The sequence below is a fragment of the Cryptomeria japonica genome, chromosome 10, assembly GCF_030272615.1.
Source record: "Cryptomeria japonica chromosome 10, Sugi_1.0, whole genome shotgun sequence".
Classification (NCBI taxonomy): Eukaryota; Viridiplantae; Streptophyta; class Pinopsida; order Cupressales; family Cupressaceae; genus Cryptomeria; species Cryptomeria japonica.
In genome coordinates this window covers 781,309,425-781,332,089 of record NC_081414.1, presented here as the reverse complement: position 1 = coordinate 781,332,089, position 22,665 = coordinate 781,309,425, and positions in this window count along the sequence as shown.

Sequence of the window (22,665 nt, the reverse complement as noted above, 5' to 3'; positions counted from 1 at the left end):
CATGCACCAGCACAAGAACTACAACCAATTGCATCTCCTTGGCCCTTTTGTCAGTGGGGACTCGATCTCATAGGCAAGATTCACCCTCTTTCTTCTAATGGTCATAAATTCATTATCCCTGCCACAGAGTATTTCACAAAATGGATTGAAGTTGTGCCTCTCATACAAGTCACTGGAAAACAGATTGCTACGTTCATCCTTAACTATATCATTTGCCGATACGGTATTCTTGTTTCCATTATCATTGATAACGGGCGTCCCTTCAAAAATTGAGATGTTCGTGAACTCTGTGACCACTTCCATATTTCCCATCATTTCTCCACACCATATTACCCCCAAGGTAATGGCCAAGCTGAGGTGTCTAATAAAACAATCCTTAAAATCCTTAAGAAGACAGTCGACGATGCTGGCCATAATTGGTATATCCAACTTAATCTTATACTTTGGGCCTATTGCATAAGTGTTCGCACACCTACAGGAGCTACACCCTATTCACTTGTCTATGGCACTGAAGCCATCTTGCCTATTGAGGTCGAGTTACCCTCTTTACGGGTCTCTTTGCAAAACATCATTGATGATGAAAATAATAGGGTCTCTCACTTACAAGAACTTGAACTACTGGATGAACGGAGACAAACTTCTTTTAATCATCTCAAGGCTTACCAACAACGAATGAGTTTCAACTACAATCACAAAGTCAAGCCTCAAACATTTGAGGTCAGTGACTTGGTTCTTAGAGAAAACCCCAAGAGTCAGCAAGACAGAGAGAAGAAAGGCAAGTTCAAACCAAACTGGCTTGGTCCTTACATCATTACAGCAGCCTATGGATCCGGGGCATATCAGCTCTCAACCATAGAAGGTGAACCTTTGGAGGATCCTATCAACAACATGCACCTTTGCAGGTTCTACACATAGCTCTTCAGAATATCCTAATTCAAAAATACAAAAAAATATAAAAAAATTCAAAAATTAAAAAAAAAATTAATAAAACAAAAAAATCATTACTTGGTGAAAACTTGGCAAATAGGTTCCTTGTGACACAAAAGCATTGAAAAAATCAAAAAAGTAAAGAGAAATAATTTCGTCCAATGGTGAAAACCACTTTGGTGGTGCCCTGGGCAAGTACCATGGTGAAAACTGGGTCACCAGCGCCATGTGTAGAGACATTGCTCCTCCCTCCTTCAGGATTCACTTTCATCTTTCACTTTGCATACACTCACAACCTATCCATTCATAATAAACCTCCCTTTCCATCCATAATAAATCAAATCCTATCTGTGGCTATGACAAATCCTATGTCTAGTGATGGGTGTGGAACTAAGAACATCACATATTTCGAGGAGTACAATTTCTTCCAGCTTTCTTCAGTCTATCTGCGCACAATCTGCAATAAAGCAACATTTGCATCACAAATCCACAATAAAGTTTCATCTTCTCCATAATAAAGTATCAGTTTCATGGATTCAGTTAGTTTCAGATGAGACACAATAGCAACAATGGGCTTCAACAAATCAAATCTTTCAGCAGACTCAGACAACATTATGGTTCAGTGCTATCTATCCTTTTTGTGAAACTAAACATTGTGACCACAATCAAATAAGACTTATACAAGTGACAAGGGACACTAAACTTGAGGACTACAGTGGATGTTGGTGTCGAGTCTTGGTTTTCTTTTAATTTCATCTTTTTTGGTGACATGTCTTTTAGCTTTTCCAAGATGTCTCTGACTAGATATTTTATCTCCAGGATGTCTTTGACTAGAAGGGCGAGGATGGGGTATCGTCACCTATTTTTCTTTTGTTGTCTGTGGATTGTCTTTTAGTAATGCTATGACTTGTCCAAGGATATGAGGACACTGTGAGTCTAGTGTGAACTGGGGCATTCCTTGTTTGTGACTGTCTTATCTCCATGCAAATAGGTACAATGACTTTTTGGGTCGAACATATGCCTCGATTGTCATAACCTACTTGCCATAATAAAGCTCAATGATGATGACACACAAGAAGCTCTTTCACTTTTATATCTTCTATCTTTCATCCCCTTTCTTGATTGACTTGCATTGTCCTTCTCGAGTCCGCGTAGCCTGCTATCACATGATTGAGTATAATGACACACCAAAAATATTTGCATTTCATGTAGCTGCACCTGCATTACCACATATAAGCATTTCATACATACATATAGATATCACAACTACATCACATCCTGCACACAACACCTGTTAGCACAATTTACATTTGCATTATCATATTCATCTGCATTACATACATTCACATTTGCATCATCCATACACATATAAAAACATAAAAGAACAAAAAAAATACATTGCATTTCATTATGTACATATTTGCATCCATGACATAAGCATCACATAAAAACATCTCATCACATAGGTACACAGGCATATAGCTACCACAAAGATGAATCATCTCATATATATATAATCAAAAGTGTCATGATACAATGATGTCAAAATCGTATGGCTACAATCACCCAAAGGTGTCTACATCAGCATACAAAAAAAAGGTACAATACTAATACATAGGGAGCCCTCTAACGCTATGATGAACTCCCTCCCTCAGAGTCAACTGGCCTCGATGGAATCTAAGCCCTCGAAGGACCCGCCCTAGGATCATCCCTCCTATCCCCTCTATTTGGTGGTGGTGGAGGACCCATGACCCCACCACTAGATGCCTGTCTCCTCTGACTCCTTCCCATAGCTATCGCTGTCTGCGATAGTCTATGGAAGCTCCTCAACCGTTGGTCCACTGGCACTGCACCATAATAGAGATCCCACTAGTAGGCAATCTCCTCCCCGGCTCACAGAACATAGGCATATCCAGCCCCTATGTCCTCTGCTGCCTTTCTACCAGCCCTCAGTGCTGTCTCAACCTCTGTGTAGCATTGAATGGCCTGGGAGTATCTCTAAGCCACCTCCTGAGCCTATCCCTCTCCCTCTCCAAGTATTGGATCTCATCTGCCTATCCTTGGCAGATCTCCCTCAGCTCAATCAGCTCATCCTCCTCTGCATCAGCCCCCTGTGGCTCTGCCTATGGGTCCCCCTATATGGGTACCTGCCCCTATGCCTGTACCTATCCTGGTGATTGTACTAGTGCCTGTACTGGTACTTTTCCCTGTACCTATCCCTGTCCCTGTACCTATCCCTGCACCTGTCTGGGACCCTGTGTTGCTAGCACCTGTAATGGCAATCTATCGCAACCTCTCACCACCCGAGCCTGCCTCTCCTCTGCTCCCTCCCTCTGCGGTACAACCCTCCTCTCTCCAACTGCCCCCCTCCTCCTTCGTCGGCCTCTGCCCCCATCAGCTCCATCATCATCATCATCCCCACCACCATCTCCCTCAAATAACTCTCCTAGATCCATTAGGTGTGGGAATGGATGCTCAGCCCAGTAGGCTATATACTCGGCATCCATTCCAACATCCTTGATCTCTGGCCACATGTCCTAGGGTAGGGGTACCATCTCTACTAGCTGCATCATAGCCTGATCATATGATAGCAAGGGTCCAAACTGTGCTTGATCCCTGACTATCCGCGCATACATACCTGAGCCCCGTGGCATCCTCTGGATCTTGCCAAACTACCTACAAACCCTATCCACAAGTTGTCTCTCTAGTACATAGGGCATCTGCCCAATCAGGTACCTGCTCTGGAAGGTGTAGGGAAGCTCTACCGCATCATCCTCCCACTCCTCACATCCCAGGTATGGCCTCCAAATGACTACAACAATATCATCTATCACCCGTCGCCAGTGTTCTAGCCTACCAATTCGTGGCTGCAACATGATCATATCATACAAGTGCACAAAACTATGCCTGTGACCTCTACCCCTAAAATGTATCTGTCTCATCACTAGCAGATGCTCATAAGCCCACACCTGCAACAATGTCACCCTGCAACCCAATCCCACTGATCCATGGTATACAAACTGATGTAGCTCATAGTATAGGTGTGCTAGCACACACGATCCCTAGGCATATCTAGTGTGCTATGTCACCAGTGTCTCCAGTGCTCCTTCCTAGCCCACAGCCAATCCCCGTGTCTCTCTATTAGGACACAAGAACCCACTGATCGCTCCTCCTATCACTGTTGGTAGCACCAATCTTGTAGCACTCATAGTATCCCAAGCCACATGCCTAGCCGTCATCTCCAATCCAGGATCCTGGAACACTCATCTCAGGGCCTCCTTGTCTCCATCTCGATCATACAAAATCAACTCCCCATCGATCGGTATCCTCAATATCCTATATACATCCTCAAGGGTGACTGTCATCTCCCCCATCGGCAAATGGAATGTACAAGTCTCATAGTGCCATCTCTCTGCTAGTGCAGTCAGCAAACCCATGTTGGCCCGAAACTCAGGCACATACAGAACATGTCTCAATCCCATAGCCTCGATAGCCACTCGGTCCCCAAGTGTCAACTCAGGTCGCAATCTTTGTGTCAACGGGAATCTCTCTCATGACTCTAGCATCGACAAATACTCTTGCAGTCAAGCAAATCAATCGTGTCAGTCATAGTGGCATTCACTGTTTATCACAAAATGCTACTTTTTATCTAAATGCATATGGAATTCTATCCCAGTGACACTCCCTGTTCATCACAAAGTGTTGCTATCTATCCAAGTGACACTCCCTGTTCATCACAAAGTGTTGCTTCTATCCTAGTGGTACTCCCTGTTCATCACAAAGTACTACGTCTTTTGCACTCACTGTTCATCACAAAGTGCTGCTCACATTTGCACTCCCTGTTCATCACAAAGGGTTGTTCATATTCTAGTACTCCCTGTTCATCACAAAGTGTTGTTCATATTCTAGTACTCCCTGTTCATCACAAAGTACTCTATCTTGGTACTCACTATTCATCACAAAGTGCCTTGATCTATCCTATTTGTCTCTAGAGGACTTGCTTGAGTGTATCCTCTCAACACCTTATCCAATCAATAGTATATGTTCATCACAGAACTATTAATTTGATCTAAAAGACCAAAACTCGCAATTTTTTGGGGCATAAATGCGCTTTCTTGACACAAATGCACTTAAAGACTGTATAGACGCACCTGAAAAACATAGACGCGCCTGAAAGACACAGACGTGCCTGAAAGACATAGACGTGCCTATGCTCTGCACAGACGCGCCTCGAAGACACAGACATGCCTTTTTGGCACAGACGCCCCTACACAGCACAAATGCGGCCGCATTCGATGCAGATGCGATTGGCACAAACCCAGACGCGCCTAGCAGACATAGACGCGCCTAGCACCAACGCAGATGCGCCTAAGCATTTTTTGACATTTTTGACCCCTAACTTAATGCGCATTTATTGCTCTAGCTATCATGCATTAATGACAAAAATAAATGCATCGAAGTATGAGGAGGTTTTGTGGTACTTACTAGCTCTCCTGCCTTTGCTGGCCTCTGGAATCGGTGAATGCGGTCGAATCTGTGAATGAAAGCCATCGCTACTGACTGCTGCTGCTCTATTCTCACTCTGCACTTTGTTCTTGTGGATGTGTGGATGACAATGAGGATGTATTTTCCCCGTGGTCTATCTTATAGCCTACCCTAGCCCTCGCCCTCGTTTCTCGAGTCAGTCTTCTTTATCCCATGACTTTGTCACTTTATTCGGCCAGTCCATTCTATCCTATCTTTCTTATCGAGAGATTGTCTGCAATCTTTTCAGACATTTTCATCCAATCTCTTGAGGAGGCATATCATTCCCATCTTGGGGCAACTATGTATTAGTTCATCTTATCTTCTTTGAAACAATGCGACAAGCCACATTGTCTCAAAGAGGGGCAAAATGTAGACACCTAAAATTGTCATGTCTAATTAAATAAATATTTTATTTATTTAATTATCTAAGCCTAATTCTTCTATTAATTAAATAAATCTTTATTTATTTAATTAATTCATTTATCCTCTTCTAGCCTTATTTCTCATTTGAATAAATATATTTATTTATTTAAATTATCCTTTTCCTAATTAAATAAATATCTTATTTATTTAATTGATCTCATTTCCTCTATTAATTAAATAAATCTTTATTTATTTAATTGATTCATTATCCTTTTCTACATATGACACATGTCATTCATCTCTTAATTCCTACACTACCTACCTCTTTCATTATTTTATTATTTCTTCTACCTACCCTCTAATCATAGCCGACCTCCTTTTACACCTCTCAATCTTATCCCTCCATTTCATATTGTGTCTTCTATATAAAGAGATGCTTTCTTCATTATCAAACCCTAACTAACTACTTTATCAATTGACTACACTACGATCCTACTTGCAACCACATTCCGTTCTTTGTTGAGCTCTTGTGCACATAAAATATGAGAGCAATTATATCAAGCAAGATCAATGGAGATAGGAAGAATGGAGATCAAAACCCTATGGGACATTTGATGGTATAATCTTGGTGATTTTGTTTTATTTACATTGTCTTAGGTAATCTTCATATGTTATGGTGGATCTTTGTTGTTGTTAGGCTAGGGTTTTGTGGTTGAATTCATTTAGCCTTTCAACCTTGTTATTATTGTTATCCATTTTCACCATAAACACCAACAATCTCGCCCTTTAGCATTCATGGCAAAACCAATTGTTTTGACCTAATTGATTCGAATTGCTGTGAGATTTTGAAATGCTGAAATGCTCTCCCTATCATCAGTCTTCTCCCCCACACATTAGTCTTCTCCCCTTTTCTTTATTCTTCTCCCCCTTTGACAATAATGCCAAAAAGTAAAGAAATAAAACATAATTTCTTCTTGTATGAAGTGATTTCCTACTGTTATGTGTGAACTTAGTCTCGGTCAAAGCATTTTGTCTTCAATTCCTATTCGTTGTATATGTTTCCTGCACACCTTTAAAAAATCTCCCAAAGTGTGTAAATCAACATCAACTCCTAAAATATATTATGTAGAGTCATCAAATTGATGCTTTCACTGAACTTGGTCAGTGAATGGAAGATAGGGGTAGGACCCCTAACTTACTTCTAAGATACTCAAAAGTGTCCCTTGGTAGTGGCTTGGTGAAGATATCTACTATTTGTTCCTTTGTGCTAACATACTCCAACACCACTTTCTTCTCTTGAGCTTCTTCTCTACGATAATGATATTTGATAGAGATGTGCTTTGTCTTAGAGTGCATAACAGGATTCTTTGAAATGTTAATGGCACTAGTATTGTCACAGAATATAGTTATTAGCTCGGTAACTTTCTCATTTATACCTTCCAACAGTTGTTTGATCTATGCTATGTTGGTACAATTCAATGCTATAGCAACATATTCAGCTTTTGTTGTTGACTGTGAAACACATCCTTGTTTCTTACTAAGCCAATTCACTAGTCTTTCTCTTAAAAAGGAAGCTCCTCCACTTGTGCCTTTTCTGTCATCAATGTTGCCTACCCAATCAGCATTAGTATAAACTTTTAAATCAAAGTCATTTCCTTTCTGATATACTAAGCCATAATCCTCAGTGCCTTTCAAGTATCTAAAAATTCTCTTGATTGTTGTCATGTGTATTTCCTTAGGATCTGTAGAGAAACTTGCAACTATACCTACTACATGTGCTATATCTGGCCTGCTGTGAACAACATATTGTAGCTTTCCAATCATGGATTGGTAAAGTGTCTCATCAACAGATACAAATTCATCATTCTTTAATAATTTACAGCTAGTAGTCATAGGAGTACTTACTGGTTCTGAATCCTCCATTCCAAATTTCTTCAAGATTTCCTTTATGTACTTGGATTGAGTAATGAAAATCTCATTTTTCATTTGTAGCATCTGTAAACCTATAAAATACTTTATCTCACCGATTAATGATATCTCAAATTCTTTTCTTATTTCATTTCCAAAGTGCTTGCATAAAGAGTCATTTCCACAAAAGATAATATCATCAACAAATATGGCTGAGATTAGTATTCCATTTTCATCATTTTTCATGTACATATTGTTGTTTTCACTTGTTCTTATTAAACCAATCTTGATCAAATAAGATTGTAATCTTCCATACCATGCTCTAGGTGCTTGTTTCAGACCATATAAAGCTTTGTTCAATTTACATACCTGACCTTTATTCTTGTCTTCAAAAAATCCTTCAGGTTGTTTAATAAAAGCTTCTTCTTCTAATATACCATTTAGAAATACAGATTTGACATCCATTTGATATACCTTGAAATTCTTGTAAGCAGCATATGCCAACAATTTTCTTACTCCTTCAAGTCTTGCCACAGGTACAAAATTCTCACCATAATCAATTCCTTCTTCTTGGGCATAACCTTTGCAAACTAGTCTTTCTTTATTTCGGATGACCTCACCTTTTTCATTCAACTTGTTTATGAAAATCCACTTTGTACCAATTAAATTTTTGTCCTTTGGTCTTGGGACCAGTGTCCATGTGTAATTCTTCTTGATTTGATCAATCTTTTCTGTCATAGCATTTATCCAATCTTCACTGTTAAATGCCTCTTTCACTATTCTTGGTTCAAATTCAGATATCAGACATGTGTTCTATCTCAGTTTGTTCCTTGTCATCACTGGATCATCTTTATCTCCTATAATTTTACTTGATGCATGATTCCTTCTGACATACTTTGCTAATACAGGCTTGGTAGGCTCTATATAATCTTCATCATCACTCAGTAATTGAATATTCTCTTCATTTCCTTCTTCAGTTTTCTCAGTAGGACTTGTTGGTTGAACATAGACAAATTCTTCATAATCTTCTAGTTCCTTGGAGTTCCCTTCATCATTTCTTTCTGCAAATTCATCAATTTTCACATTTTCACTTTCTACTATTTTGTTAGATGATTTGATTAGACATTTAAATGCTTTACTTCTAGAAGAATAACCAAGAAATGTTCCTTCTTCACTTTTCTGATCAAACTTGCCATTTCTATCATCTTTGTGTACATAGCATCTACTTCCAAAGATTTTAAAATAGCTTACATTAGGTTTCTTGTCATACCAAATTTCATATGGTGTCTTCAAAGTTTCTTTCTTCAGTTGTACTCAGTTCAGGCTGTAAACTGTTGTGCTTATTGCTTCTCTCCAACATGTTTGTGGCACTTTCTTTTCAATCATCAGGGTTCTGGCACAATCCATAATAGATCTATTTCTTCTTTCAGCTATTCCATTTTGTTGTGGATTTCTCAGTGTAGAGACTTGTCTTTTTATACCATGATCATTGTAGAATAAGTTAAACTCATCAGAGGTAAACTCTCCTCATCTATCTGATCTAAGACATTTCGGTTGTCTTCCTATTTCATTTTCAACTCTTGCCTTATACCATTTAAACATTTGAAAAGCTTCTGTTTTTTCTTTTAAAAACATAACTAACATCATCCTTGAGTAATCATCCACAAATAATATGAAATATTTATCACCATAATCACTTTGAACTTTCATAGGACCACAAAGATCAGTGTGCACAAGATCTAAAACTCCCTTAGAAGTGTAGGACTTACTTGTAAATCTTGATCTTGTCATCTTACACATTTGGCATCCTTGACACATAGCATTCTCAGGTTTCTTAAGACTCGGTAGACCTCTTACTTGGTGCTTCTTACTTATTTTGATCAGATTATCAAAATTTACATGACAAAACCTTATATGCCATAACTAGGTATCATCTATATTTGCATACAGACACTTGTTCCAAGTTGAGTCAAGGTGAAATGTTTTACCTTTTGTTTGTGTCCCGATAGTAGCTAACTTTCCATGCTTGTCATGAACTTTGACAATTCCTTTCTGAAATTATATTTGGTAACCTGTATTGTTTAGCTGTGCTACACTCAACAAATTATATTTCAAACCTTCAACCCAATAAACATTATTACATTTAGCATTGTCAAGAAGTGTTATGGATCCTTTACCTTTTATCGGACATGGTGCATCATTACCAAATCTTACATAACCTCCATCATAATCTTCTAACATAACAATTTGTTTTTATCACTTGTCATGTGATGTGAGCATCCACTATCTATGATCCAAGAATCATTAGTATTTATGTGAGATATTAGGGATTTTTCTTCATACCTTTCTTCATCTAATCCATCCTTGATAGCCACATAAACTACTTCCTCTGTATCAGTTTCATCTGATTTATCATCATTTGATTCCTCATTGGCTATTAGGCATGACTTTCTATCTCTTCTTCTCAAGTCTTGGTACCCTCTGTATTGATTATTTTTCTATCTATCATCTCGGTAATCTTTCTTTTTAGCAGAATCTTTGTCAAGATAGTTAGAAGCCATGTGTCCTATCTTATCACAATTGAAACATTTCAAAGGTAGTTTCCCTTTATACTTACCTTTGCCTCTCAGTAACCTTTTGGCTAATAGTGCTTCAAACTCTTCTTGCTTTCTGATTTCCTCAATAGTTTGTGTACTTCCTCCATGTTTTTACAAAATCTCTCACTTGCTCCACTGTGATTTCCTTCAGAGTACTTATACTTTCTATCATTGTAATCATCAAATTCATCAAGATGAAAAGAACTAAATGCAGATTCAACTTTATTTAGCGATGACCCACTGTTATCAAAATTACTTAACTCAAATGCATCTAGCTTACCAATAATAGAATCCAAAGAAATTGGCATATTGGGTACAGACCTCAATTCATTGATTCCAGAGACTCGGATTGCATAAACTGGTAGAAGGGTTCTTAAAAACTTACTTGTTATATCCTTTTCTTCAATAGTTCCACCTGCTCCATTGATTTGATTGACAATCTCGTTTAGTCTTGTACTATACTAGGTTATATTCTCACCTTCATTCATCTTCATAGATTCAATTTGTCCTCTTAAACTATCCACTTTTTCTCTTTGAACATGTTCATCACTTCCATACACAGATATGAGCTCTCCCCACATTGCCTTTGCATCATTGTAGCCTTCAAGATCATTAAATTCTAAGTCGATCAATGTAAATGTGATTTCAATCATTGCTTGGATATGTTCTTGCTTTGCCTTTATCTCTTCCATTGTCAATGGATAGGTTCTTGGTGTAATGAAATCATTCTCCAGATAATATACAACATATTCTCCAACTACTGATAGGTGCAACTTCATCCTTTTCTACCATGTATAAAAACTTGACATGTTTAGCTTCGGTGCATCCCTGTTAGACATCTTTGGATCTTTTCCTCAAGTACCTTTAAACTTTTTCTTCTAGAGTCCAAAGCTCTGATACCAATTGATAGTAATGATACTTAATGTTAAGTATATATGTCAAGCTAACAAGATGAGAGGGGGGGGGGTGAATCATACAAACTTAATCTTCCATAAAAACAACAAATTCAACCTCGGTAATATATACTTCAGCAATATAACCAAAACTGCTAAACATGCAAACTCAAAAGCATATAAACATCATAACACTCATAACACCAAATTTAACGTGGAAACCCAAATCGAGAAAAACCATTGTGGGATTTCAGACCCACAAAGAAATATACTCTTCTAGAGTATGCTTAGTTAAAAGTAAATCCTGTTAAAGATTACAAACACATTGGTAGATGTGACCCGATTAAGGGATTTCCCTCAAATCTATTAGGATCTTCACTTTGTTAGAAGTCACCTTGTTAAAGGATTTCAAACACTCAATCAAAATGTCACCTTGCTAGAGGGTTTTACTGAAAAGTCTATTAAGTCCACTCAGTTAAGAGATTTTCTATCACTTTACAAAATAACAGTAATAAAAATCTTTCTGCAACTTCACATCTAAAATGCTAAAGCAGATTCTTATTTGCTCAATACAATTTAGTCATAGGACTTACCCTATCCATCTGCTGGGCTCTATACTCTGTTATTCAAAATAAGTCTTCAAGCTTTTGTGCTCGGTAATCACTATGTAGCATCCCTGTGCATACACTTGCCTGCATACATTGTTTATCAACAGTTCATTATTTATAAACAATTTGCCAACCACTTAATCTCCTTGATCACATTTCCCATGATCAATCATAGCCATCAGATCTTCAAACTTCACCAGGTTCAATGTATCCTTCGATCTAAAAACATTTTACCCTGCCTTGGAACTTGCATACATTTCTTGGAACTTGTGCTAGGGTTTTGCGGTTCAATCTGAGCTGTAGATCTTCCTGCCAATTTTCCGTTGCCATAGATTCTTAAGAAACTTTATGCATGACATACCAATTATTTAATCATAACTAGCTCATCAACTTCCTTCATTAAATAATGCTTTTATTCATTCAATGAATTCTGTTATTATTTGGTTGCAACTCGGTAAATACTAAACTTCACTCGGTAGACATTCCACCTTCATTAACTGATAGCAATAACCTTAGGGTTTACCGACTAGGTTGTTTGATCGGTAACATAGTATAGTATTATCCTTACAATCAATAACATATGTATGATATCAAAACAATCTAAACATCATGATCTCATCATTGTCTAACTCGGTAATAGTTGCCCATTGAATAACTTATTCCTCCCCTTATTCATCACATTCTTTCTGTGTCTTTTACCGACAACTTTATACTCATCAAATCATACTTCTTAAGATATGGCAACATCATACTGAATTAGAAAATCAATTTCTTGACATCAATGACAAAATAATAATATTAAGATAGTAAACATCCTTAATCAATTATATCCATAATCATCAACAACCTTCTCAATATCCTTATTGAAATGCCAACAATCTCTTATTATAATTGGAATGCCAACTATCTCCCTTTGTCTGTTATAATGCCAACAAAAATCAGGTATGGAACTACAAAAGAAGAATTAGAAGCAAGAAGCAGGACCAGTCCAAAGGAAGCTGAATGGAAAAGATGACACAGACTAACAGAATGATCAAGGTTATGTCAATAGGTATGTCAAATACAAGTGATCAATGAACCAAATCATGAAGGAACTTGCAGCATCAAAGATGTAGGTATTGATACTATACATACTTTTACTCAATCACTTGAAAAAGAGTCAGAAACTTCATCTAATGACCCTGATAGCTCTGACAAAAGCTCTATTTATGACAATACCTACTTGACATCATATTATGACTACTCCATCATGAATGTTGACATTCTGCCTGCTGACCTTGTTACTGTCACACCATGATATGTAGTCCAATCTGAAGTAGGGGATGATGCTAGGAGTAGGTCTACTAGGCTAGGTCCACTAAATATTAACATACACTTCGATAATTGTGTTAAAAACTCTTTGTGGTCTCGAGACACCTACGTAATGTAGTTTTCTGGAACTCAACTTGTCGATCCGAAGTTATGATAATAATACTGTGAACTCCCTTGAACCTATGCAAACCTTATCCTTGGTACATCTTGAACTAATTGACTATACACTTTACAACCAACCTTTGAATATACCTACCTTCACCAATGACTACACATTATCTTGCTATCTTAATGCAGTTGAACCAATGAACTCTTTCACCAGTAACAAAAGTGAGAACATGACTGAGACAGACATCAATTATCTCAGTCGCAAAAAAATAAAAAATAAAAACAAAAGTTCTGATGATGAAAACCACACTATGGCAGTGTTAGAACAAAGAAAATTAAAAATAAAGGATGTACCTAAGAGTGAAAACCTCTCTAAGGCACCTGAGGGTGAGATACTTGATATGCTACCATGTCTCTTCCAAGAAAGGTCTTCAATATTGATTGAACCAACTCAACCAGTAAATATTGGAAGTCAAGAGACACCACATATCATTCATTTATCTCAATCACTATCAAGAAAAGAGTTAAAAGATTTTAGCAACCTATTTTCAATAAAGAAGATCAAATTTGCATGGACATACTCGAGTATGCCAGGCCTAGATCTTTCTCTCATGATGCATCATCTCTCTATTACAACAGGAGTTAAACCAGTCTAGTAAAAACTCTGTAAGATGCATTCTCATGTGGTACTGCTAGTCAAGGATGAGCTAGGAAAATTTCTAAAAGTTGGATTTATCAGAGCTATAGACTATGCAGAATGGATATCAAACATTACACTTATATCAAAGGTAGACAAATCTATTAGGGTTTTCATAGACTTCAAGGATCTCAACAAAGCATGTCTGAAAGATGATTTTCCATTGCCTAATATTGATATGATAGTCGATATGATTGCTGGATATGAGATGTACTCATTGATCGATGGATTCTCTGGTTATAATCAGATCAAGGTAGCTCTTGAGGATCAAGAAAAGACATCTTTCACATGTGCATGGGGAACCTTCTACTAGAACATCATTCCATTTGGACTAAAGAATGTAGGAGTGACTTACCAAAGAGCACTAACCACTATCTTCCACGATATGATGCACAAAAACATGAAAGATTATGTTGATGACACCCTAGTAAAAACCATGAAGAGATTATTTAGGAACCGGGAAGGACAACTAAGATGGGGGCGAATCAGTTGTCAATAAATTATAACCCAAAACAAATTATTTCAACTTAAAACTCAGTGCTGGTAAAATAGATTAATAGTTATAGTATTACTGGTACAACTTAATGCATGAAACAAAAAGCATCACAACATCCACAACACATGATAGAAATATTTTCATGTGGAAACCCTGTAAGGGGAAAAACCATGGTGGGAAACCTTACCCACCATCAAATGATACTATTGTAGATAGTAAGTAAATACAATAATGGGGTCTGCACATGCAAAAAGGCCAACCGCCTAGAGCTCACTACTCAATCACAAAATAGGAGTTACACTAACTACATTTGGATGGTTAAATCTAATAACAATGTATTGATTTAGTATAGCATCTACAATGTTGGATTCAGTACCAGTTTAAGCTCTGACCATGAGTGTCAAACACCTTCATAATCTTTCCTTCAACCTTCAGATAATTTCTGTGTGATTCACGCAAGGATCTACTTTGTTTTGCTCTTCACAATGATCTTCAATATTCACACACACTCGATCTTCAAATAAGATCTTACAATTATTTTTAAAAAACCTAAGACCTCATGATTTGGTCGGCTCCCTAAAGATATTACATTTACAAAATATGTCTTGATGCAATGCAATATGTCAGCCTCAATAAATTTACACATAATCCAATCAATAAACCATTTCCAAAATGTATCATGCTGATCTGGAACATGATATCTTGTACCAGTCCATACCCTAAACCTATTTGCCGAGAAAGGCAAATATGTGAACCCGATCAAAGCAATAAGCTAAACACCAAATGTAAACATCTAATCCATGTCTTAGACATAAAAAAATGATCTCTAGATGATAACAAGTCATCATCAACTTCCTAAGTTGTTGGTGAAACATATACCGGTGGCTGTACATAAGCCAATATCCATGTCAGGACCACAATGTGTCAATTCAACAACAAACCAATATAACTAGAGTGCCAAATAAACAATGTAGACCTCCAAAAAGATAAGTGTCGACATCAATGACAAAACTAATGCAACACATGATGAAGTCATCCACAATACCAACAATCTCCCCCTTTGGCATTGATGGCAACACTGGATGGAAAAACATCTAAGTGCTAAAAACAAAATGCCAAAAACCAACAATCTCCCAAAATAGATCAATACAAAGTTTTGTACCAAAAACAGAAACCAAAACCAAAATACATCCCTCCAAGTACAATATTTTTCCATAGATATCTCTCCCGCTTTGACATCAAATGCCAAAGTAGTCAAGAATCAAAATAAGAACATAACATACATCTAACTACTCCCCCTGAGAAGTAGCTCTCCTTCATCAAAGTCGGAAAAAGATTTTTTTGTTAGTCCCTATCAGTTTGATGCCAATCTTCATCATTCAAGTCTCTCCCGGTGGGGAAATTACCACAAGATTCTCTCTGAGATATTCAAATGTTTCCTTAGGCAAAGGCTTTGTACATATATCTACAATTTTCTCTTTAGTATTCACATAAACCAATCTCACTTCATTTGCTTCAACATTCTCTTTCAAAAAATTATACTTAATAGAAACATGCTTTGTTTTAGAGTGAAATACTAGATTCTTTGATATATCTATTGCTGCTGAATTATCTCAATGAATAATTACTGGTTCTTTGAATTTTACCTTGATATCCTTCAACATTTTCTTGATCCATAATATTCGAGTGCAATTAGTTGTTGCTGCAACATATTATGCTTCTGTTGTAGATAATGATGTACAAGTCTGCTTCTTGCTGATACATGAAATTAATCTTCTACCAAGAAATAATGCACCGCCTATGGTACTCTTTCTGTTATCCACATTTCCTTCCCAATTGGCATCTATATATGCACATAACTCAAAATTGTCATTCTTATGATACTATAAACCAAGATTTGTTGTGCCATGTCGGTACCGAAAAATCCTTTTTACTGCACTTTCATGATTTTCTTTAGGATTGCTTTAAAATCTTGAAACAATACACACTGCATTCATTATATCAGGTCTTGTTTGTGTCAAATACAATAATCCTCTAATCATATATTTGTACCTTGTCGTATTTATAGGAGCTAAATCATCCTTTAATGTCAATTTAACTGTTTTAATCATAGGAGTGCTTACCAGTTTGGAGTTTTCCATTCCAAATTTCTTCAAAAGTTCCTTCAAGTATTTTGTTTGACATATGAATATACCTTTATCTATTTGAGAAATCTACAAACCTAGGAAATTTTTTATCTCTCCAATCATAGACATTTCAAATTCTTCCTGCATCTTGTTAGCAAAGTCTTTGCATATCTCTTCTTCTCCTCCAAAAATGATATCATCCACAAATACTTCAATAACCAAAATGTCATCATTGGTGATTTTGTAATACAAATTATTGTCAGCATTACCTTTTGTGTGTCCACACTTTAAAATATATTTAACTAGTCTAGCATACCAAGCTCTGGGAAATTGCTTCAATCTATATAAAGCTTTTCTTAACCTACAAACCATATCCTTAACATCAGTTAATGGAAATCCATCAGTTTGTTCAATGTAAACTTCTTCAAGATCTCCATTCAAAAATGCACATTTTACATCCATTTGATAAACTTTATAGTTCTTGTGAGCTTCAAATACAAGAAATAGTCTTACTACTTCAATTCTAGATACTGGTGCAAAGGTTTCATTATAATCTATTCCTTCTTTTCTAAGAATAACCTTTACAAACTAAGCTTGCTTTGTTTCTGATTACTTCACCATCTTCATTAAGTTTATTTATAAATACCCATTTAGTTCCAATTACATTTTTGTCTTTAGGCCGAGGAACTAATGTCCAAGTATTATTCTTTTCAATCCGTTCTAATTCATCTTCCATTTCTTTTATCCAATGTTTAATTGACATTCTTCAACAACTAATGTTGGTTCAACTAAAGAATTTAAACATATCTTTTCATTTGCCAATCTTCCTCTAGTCATAACACCTTGATTTTTATTTCCAATTATCTGATTTTATGAATGATTCAACCTTACATACCTAGGTTTATTTTGATTTCCACTTACAGGATGTTGTTCTTTAGTCATAGTTGATTTTTCTGATGATGCCGGTGTGACTGGTTCTTCATTCTATTCTGGTGCAATCTATGTTAGTTCATTTATAATCATTTCGATTGCCAGTTCTACGGATCTTGATTCTCCTCTAAAGTGTTCCTCTATCTTCACATTAGTACTTTCAATGATTGTCCGCAGTCTTTTATTATAACATTTATATGGCTTGCTTCTAGTTGAATAGCCAAGAAATATTCCTTCATCACTTCTAGGATCAAATTTACGAATAGACTCATATCTCCTAATATAGCATTTGCTTCCAAATATTTTGAAGTATTTAAGAGTAGGAGTATGACCAAACCATAGTTCATAAGAGTTCTTACCCATTTCACCTTTGATGTGAACTCTGTTGAAAGTATAAAAGGTTGTATTTATTGCTTCTCTCCAGTACATATGAGGCAGATTTTCTTCCATCATCATGGTTCTTGTTGCATCCAATATAGTTATGTTATTCCTTTCCACAACTCCATTTTGTTGGGCTGTCTGGGGTGCTGATAGTTGTCTTTTGATCCCATTCTCTTCATAGTATGCATTGAATTCCCTAGATATAAATTCTCCTCCTTGATCAAATCTCAAACATTTGATTTTCTTGTCGGTTTCATTGTCTACCATTTCCTTGTATATCTTGAATCTTCCAAAAGCTTATGATTTCTCCTTGAGAAAAGTAACCCAACACATTCTAGAATAATCTATAATTATTAGCATAAAGTATCTATCACCCTAAAGACTTGTTGTTCTTGTTGGACCACATAAGTTAGTATGAATTAAATCAAGAATATTATTGGATTTCTCATAAATGCTCATAAATGTTGTTCTAACTTGCTTTCCCATTTGACATTCCTTACATACCGGATTATGAGATTTCACAATCTTAGTTAAATCCCTTACTGCCTTAGTTGAAGTGATTTTTACAATGGAATCAAAATTCACATGATAGAGTCTTTTATGCCACAAACAACTTTCATCAATCTGTGCAATCAAACATGTCTTATCACTAGTATTCAAATGAAAGATATTACCTTTAGTCTGATTATTAGTTGCAATCTCTAGTCTAGTTTTGTTCATTATTTTGCATTTTCCATTCTTGAATTGTAGTTGAAATCATTTTTCCACTAACCGACCAACACTCAAAAGATTATGCTTTAAACCTTCAACATAATAAACATTGTCAGTATTGTGCTTACCATCCAAAGATATATTGCCTCTTCCTTTGATTAAACAAGCTTTGTCATCTCCAAATCTTACTAGACCTCCATGAATTTACCGAAATGAATATAATTTGCTTTTATCACCAGTCACATGATGCGAGCATCCACTATCAATGATCCAGTCATCCTTTTCTTCAATTTTTGCTGCTAATGCCTGCTCTACCAGTCTGACAATAGGTGTCACTTGATCTTCTTTTAATGCAACAAATGCCCATCCACTATCTATTGGATCTTCATCTGAATCATCTGTAACACCTCCATCTACATAGTAACATGACTTATCTCTATTTTTTAAAAATCTATATCTTTGATATTTAGGGTTAGGTTTATATGTTCTCTTAGCTTCCTCTCTTAGTCTTGAATGTCTATTAGGACACCTAGATGCCATATGATAAACTTTATTGCAATTAAAACATTTGAAAGGTGCTTTACCTTCATACTTACTTCGTGTTGGAGTTGTAGGCATCTTCCTTGCAAATAGAGCTTCAAGTTCTTCATTTTCTCTTCTGATATCTTCAAGTTCTTTTGCATAAAGTGCTTTACAATTAGAATTTCTATATGATGATGTTGATGATGATGATGCTGATGATGTTTCTTTGAAGGCTATATCAGTTTTGACTATAGCAACAAGACCAAATTCTTCAAGCTCAAATGCTAAAAGTTTTCCAACCAAAGTATCTCTAGATACTCATGTATTGGGCATTATTCTCAAATCATTAATAGAAGTCACTTTCATTTTGTAAGTCGGCGGCAAAGATCTTAAAACTTTCGAAACAATTTCATCTTCACTTAATGATCCTCCACAACATTGTATTCCTAAAATAATTTCATTAACTCTTTCCATAAATGCAGAAATGCTTTCATCCTCTTCCATTTTTAAATTTTCATACCTGGCCTGGTAACATTCCAGTTTTACAATTTTGACAGTGGTATCTCCTTCATTCAATGTTTCCATTTTATCCCAAATAGATTTTGCAGTAGAGTTGTCTGATAATCCTATGATTTCATGATCTTATAATGCACTTAGAAGTGCTTCTCTTGCTTTGCAATCATTATTCAAGTCTTTAGCCAAGGTCAGTGGATGAGGGTTATTCGGAGTAGGACCAAAATATCCATTCTTTGTAACATCCCATATATCTTTTCCAATGAAGTTCAGATGTCTTTCCATTTTGATCTTCCATATACCATAGTTAGTTCCATCAAGTTTAGGACTGTCCTTCCCGAAAATATTTGCTGCCATAGGATCTCCTCAAGCTGTTAGGCTTCTACAAAAAGAGGACTTGGCTTCGATACCAATTTTTAGGAACCAGGAAGGACAACTAAGAGGGGGGGTGAATCAGTTGTCAATAAATTATAACCCAAAACCAAAATACATCCCTCCAAGTACAATATTTCTCTATAGATATCGAACCAAGAAGTACAACTGAGAGGGGGGGTGAATCAATTGTCAATAAATTATAACCCAAAAAAAATTATTCTAACTTAAAACTTAGTGCCGGTAAAACACATTAACAGTTATAGTACTACCAGTACAACTTAATGCATGAAACAGAAAGCAAAACAACATCCACAACACATGACACATAGATTTTGATGTGGAAACCCTGTAAGGGGAAAAACTATGGCAGGAAACCTTAACCACAATTAGATGATACTATTGTAGATAGTAAGTGAATACAATAATGGGGCTTACACATGCAGAAAGGCCAACTGCCTAGAGCTCACTGCTCAATCACAAAATAGGAGTCACACTGACTACAATTGGATGGTTAAATCCAATAACAATGTACTGCTTCAATATAGCATTTGGAATACTAGATTTAGTACTGGTTTAAGCTTTGACCATGAGTTCCAAACCCCTTCATAACCTTTCCTTCAACCTTCAGACAATATCTGTGTGATTCGCACAAGGATTCACTTATTTTTGCTCTTCACAATGATCTTCAATATTCGCACATAGTCATAATGATCTTCAAATAAGATCTTACAATTATTTATACAAAACTTAAGACCTCATGATTAGGTCAGCTCCCTAAAGATATTACATTTAAAAAATAAGTCTTGATTCAATAGAATATGTCAGCCTCAATACATTTACACATTATCCAATCAATAAACCATTTCCAAAACATGTCGTGCTGATCTAGAATATGGTATCTTGTACCAGTCCATAACCTAGACCTATCTATCGGTAAAGGCAAATATGTGAACCTGATTAGACCAATAAGCAAAACACCAAATGTAAACATCCAATCCTTAGCTATCAGTGAAACATATACTAGTAATTGTGCATAAGCCAATATCCATGTCAAGACCACAATGTGTCGGTTCAACAACAAACCAATATAACCAAAGTGCCAAATCAACAATGGAGACCTCCAGAAAGATAAGTGTTGACATCAATGACAAAACCAATGCAATACATGATGAAGTCATCAATAATACCAACAAGATCCACACATATCTAGGAACTAGGCCTCATACTAGATAGAATGGAAAGATTCAAGCTCCGGCTAAATCCAAAAAAGTGTGCATTTAGAGTAACATCAAGGAAATTGCTTGGTTACATTATTTCAAAGAAAGGAATTGAGGTTGATCCTGAGAAGGTCCAAGCCATAATGGAAATGCTTGCACCCAAAAATATCAGTCAAATGAGAAGTTTACAAGGATGTCTCCAATCAATAACATGCTTTATATCTCATCTCGCAAATAAAGCTCAACCATTCACCAAGGCATTACAAAAAGGAGTCCAATACAACTGGGATGAAGATTGTGAACAACATCTAAAACAAATCAAATACTATCTTTCTAATCCTCCCATATTGATGCCACCAATTCAAGGTGAACCATTGATTCTATACATATTAGCTACCAATACATCACTGGGAGCACTTCTGGCACAAGAGGATGAAAATAAAAAAGAAAGAGCTATATATTATATTAGTAGGATCTTGGTGTCCTATGAAATGAAGTATACTATCATAGAAAAAGCTTGTTTGGCATTAGTCTTTGCATCACAAAAATTAAGACACTACATGTTGATAACTCAATGATGAACCACTAGTACCAAACCGGTACTAAGAGGGGGGGGGGTGAATCAGTACAAACACCAATATCATCCAAAACCGGTTTGATAGAAAATACTCCAAAAAGACTAACAAATAGGGATACCGGTAAAACAGAGTGCAATTGGCAACATCCAATATAGCTCAAACAGTCATGAACCAATCGCTCAATAAGCTTTCCTCTTGGCCCAATACCATAGTATCATTATATTTTCATGCATAAATAAGTAAACTTAACCATCAGATCTTCACAACAGTGAGTTCAATGTGTTTTATAGACAGGTATAAAACATAGAACCTTCATATGCTTAATAGGTAAGAGAAAGCATCACAAGACAAAAGCATTTCACATGACACACATATTTTTCATGTGGAAACCCAATTGGGAAAAACCACTTCTTTTTGAACTCTTTAGAAGTCCACTCTATTAGGAGCCTTGTCTGGTTAAGGACATTACAATAGGTTCTGGTAGGAACTAATCCTATTAGGGATCACCTGGTTAAGGGATACCCGATTAAGGGTTAAACCCAGTAGGGTCACCTTGTTAGATGATTTCAAGAACTCAATAGTTGAAAGGATCTCCTAAGCTTCTCAAGCTTCTCAAAACTCATTAGCCTTGAGTTACCCAGTTAAGGGATTTGAAACAAGCCGGTTAAGACCACCCAATTTAAGGGATTTTTAATCAAGCCAGTTAAGGCTACCCTGTTAGGGGATTTTACAACTGTTGAAGTGGTTAGAAATCAATAGGTATTACAATGATCTATTAACAACACTTAATGCTAATGCAGATCCGTTTAGGCTCCTCTTTTCCTTCTGCACATTCACTTTGCAGGTATCTCTTCTCTCCTATGGTTTGGCAAGAATC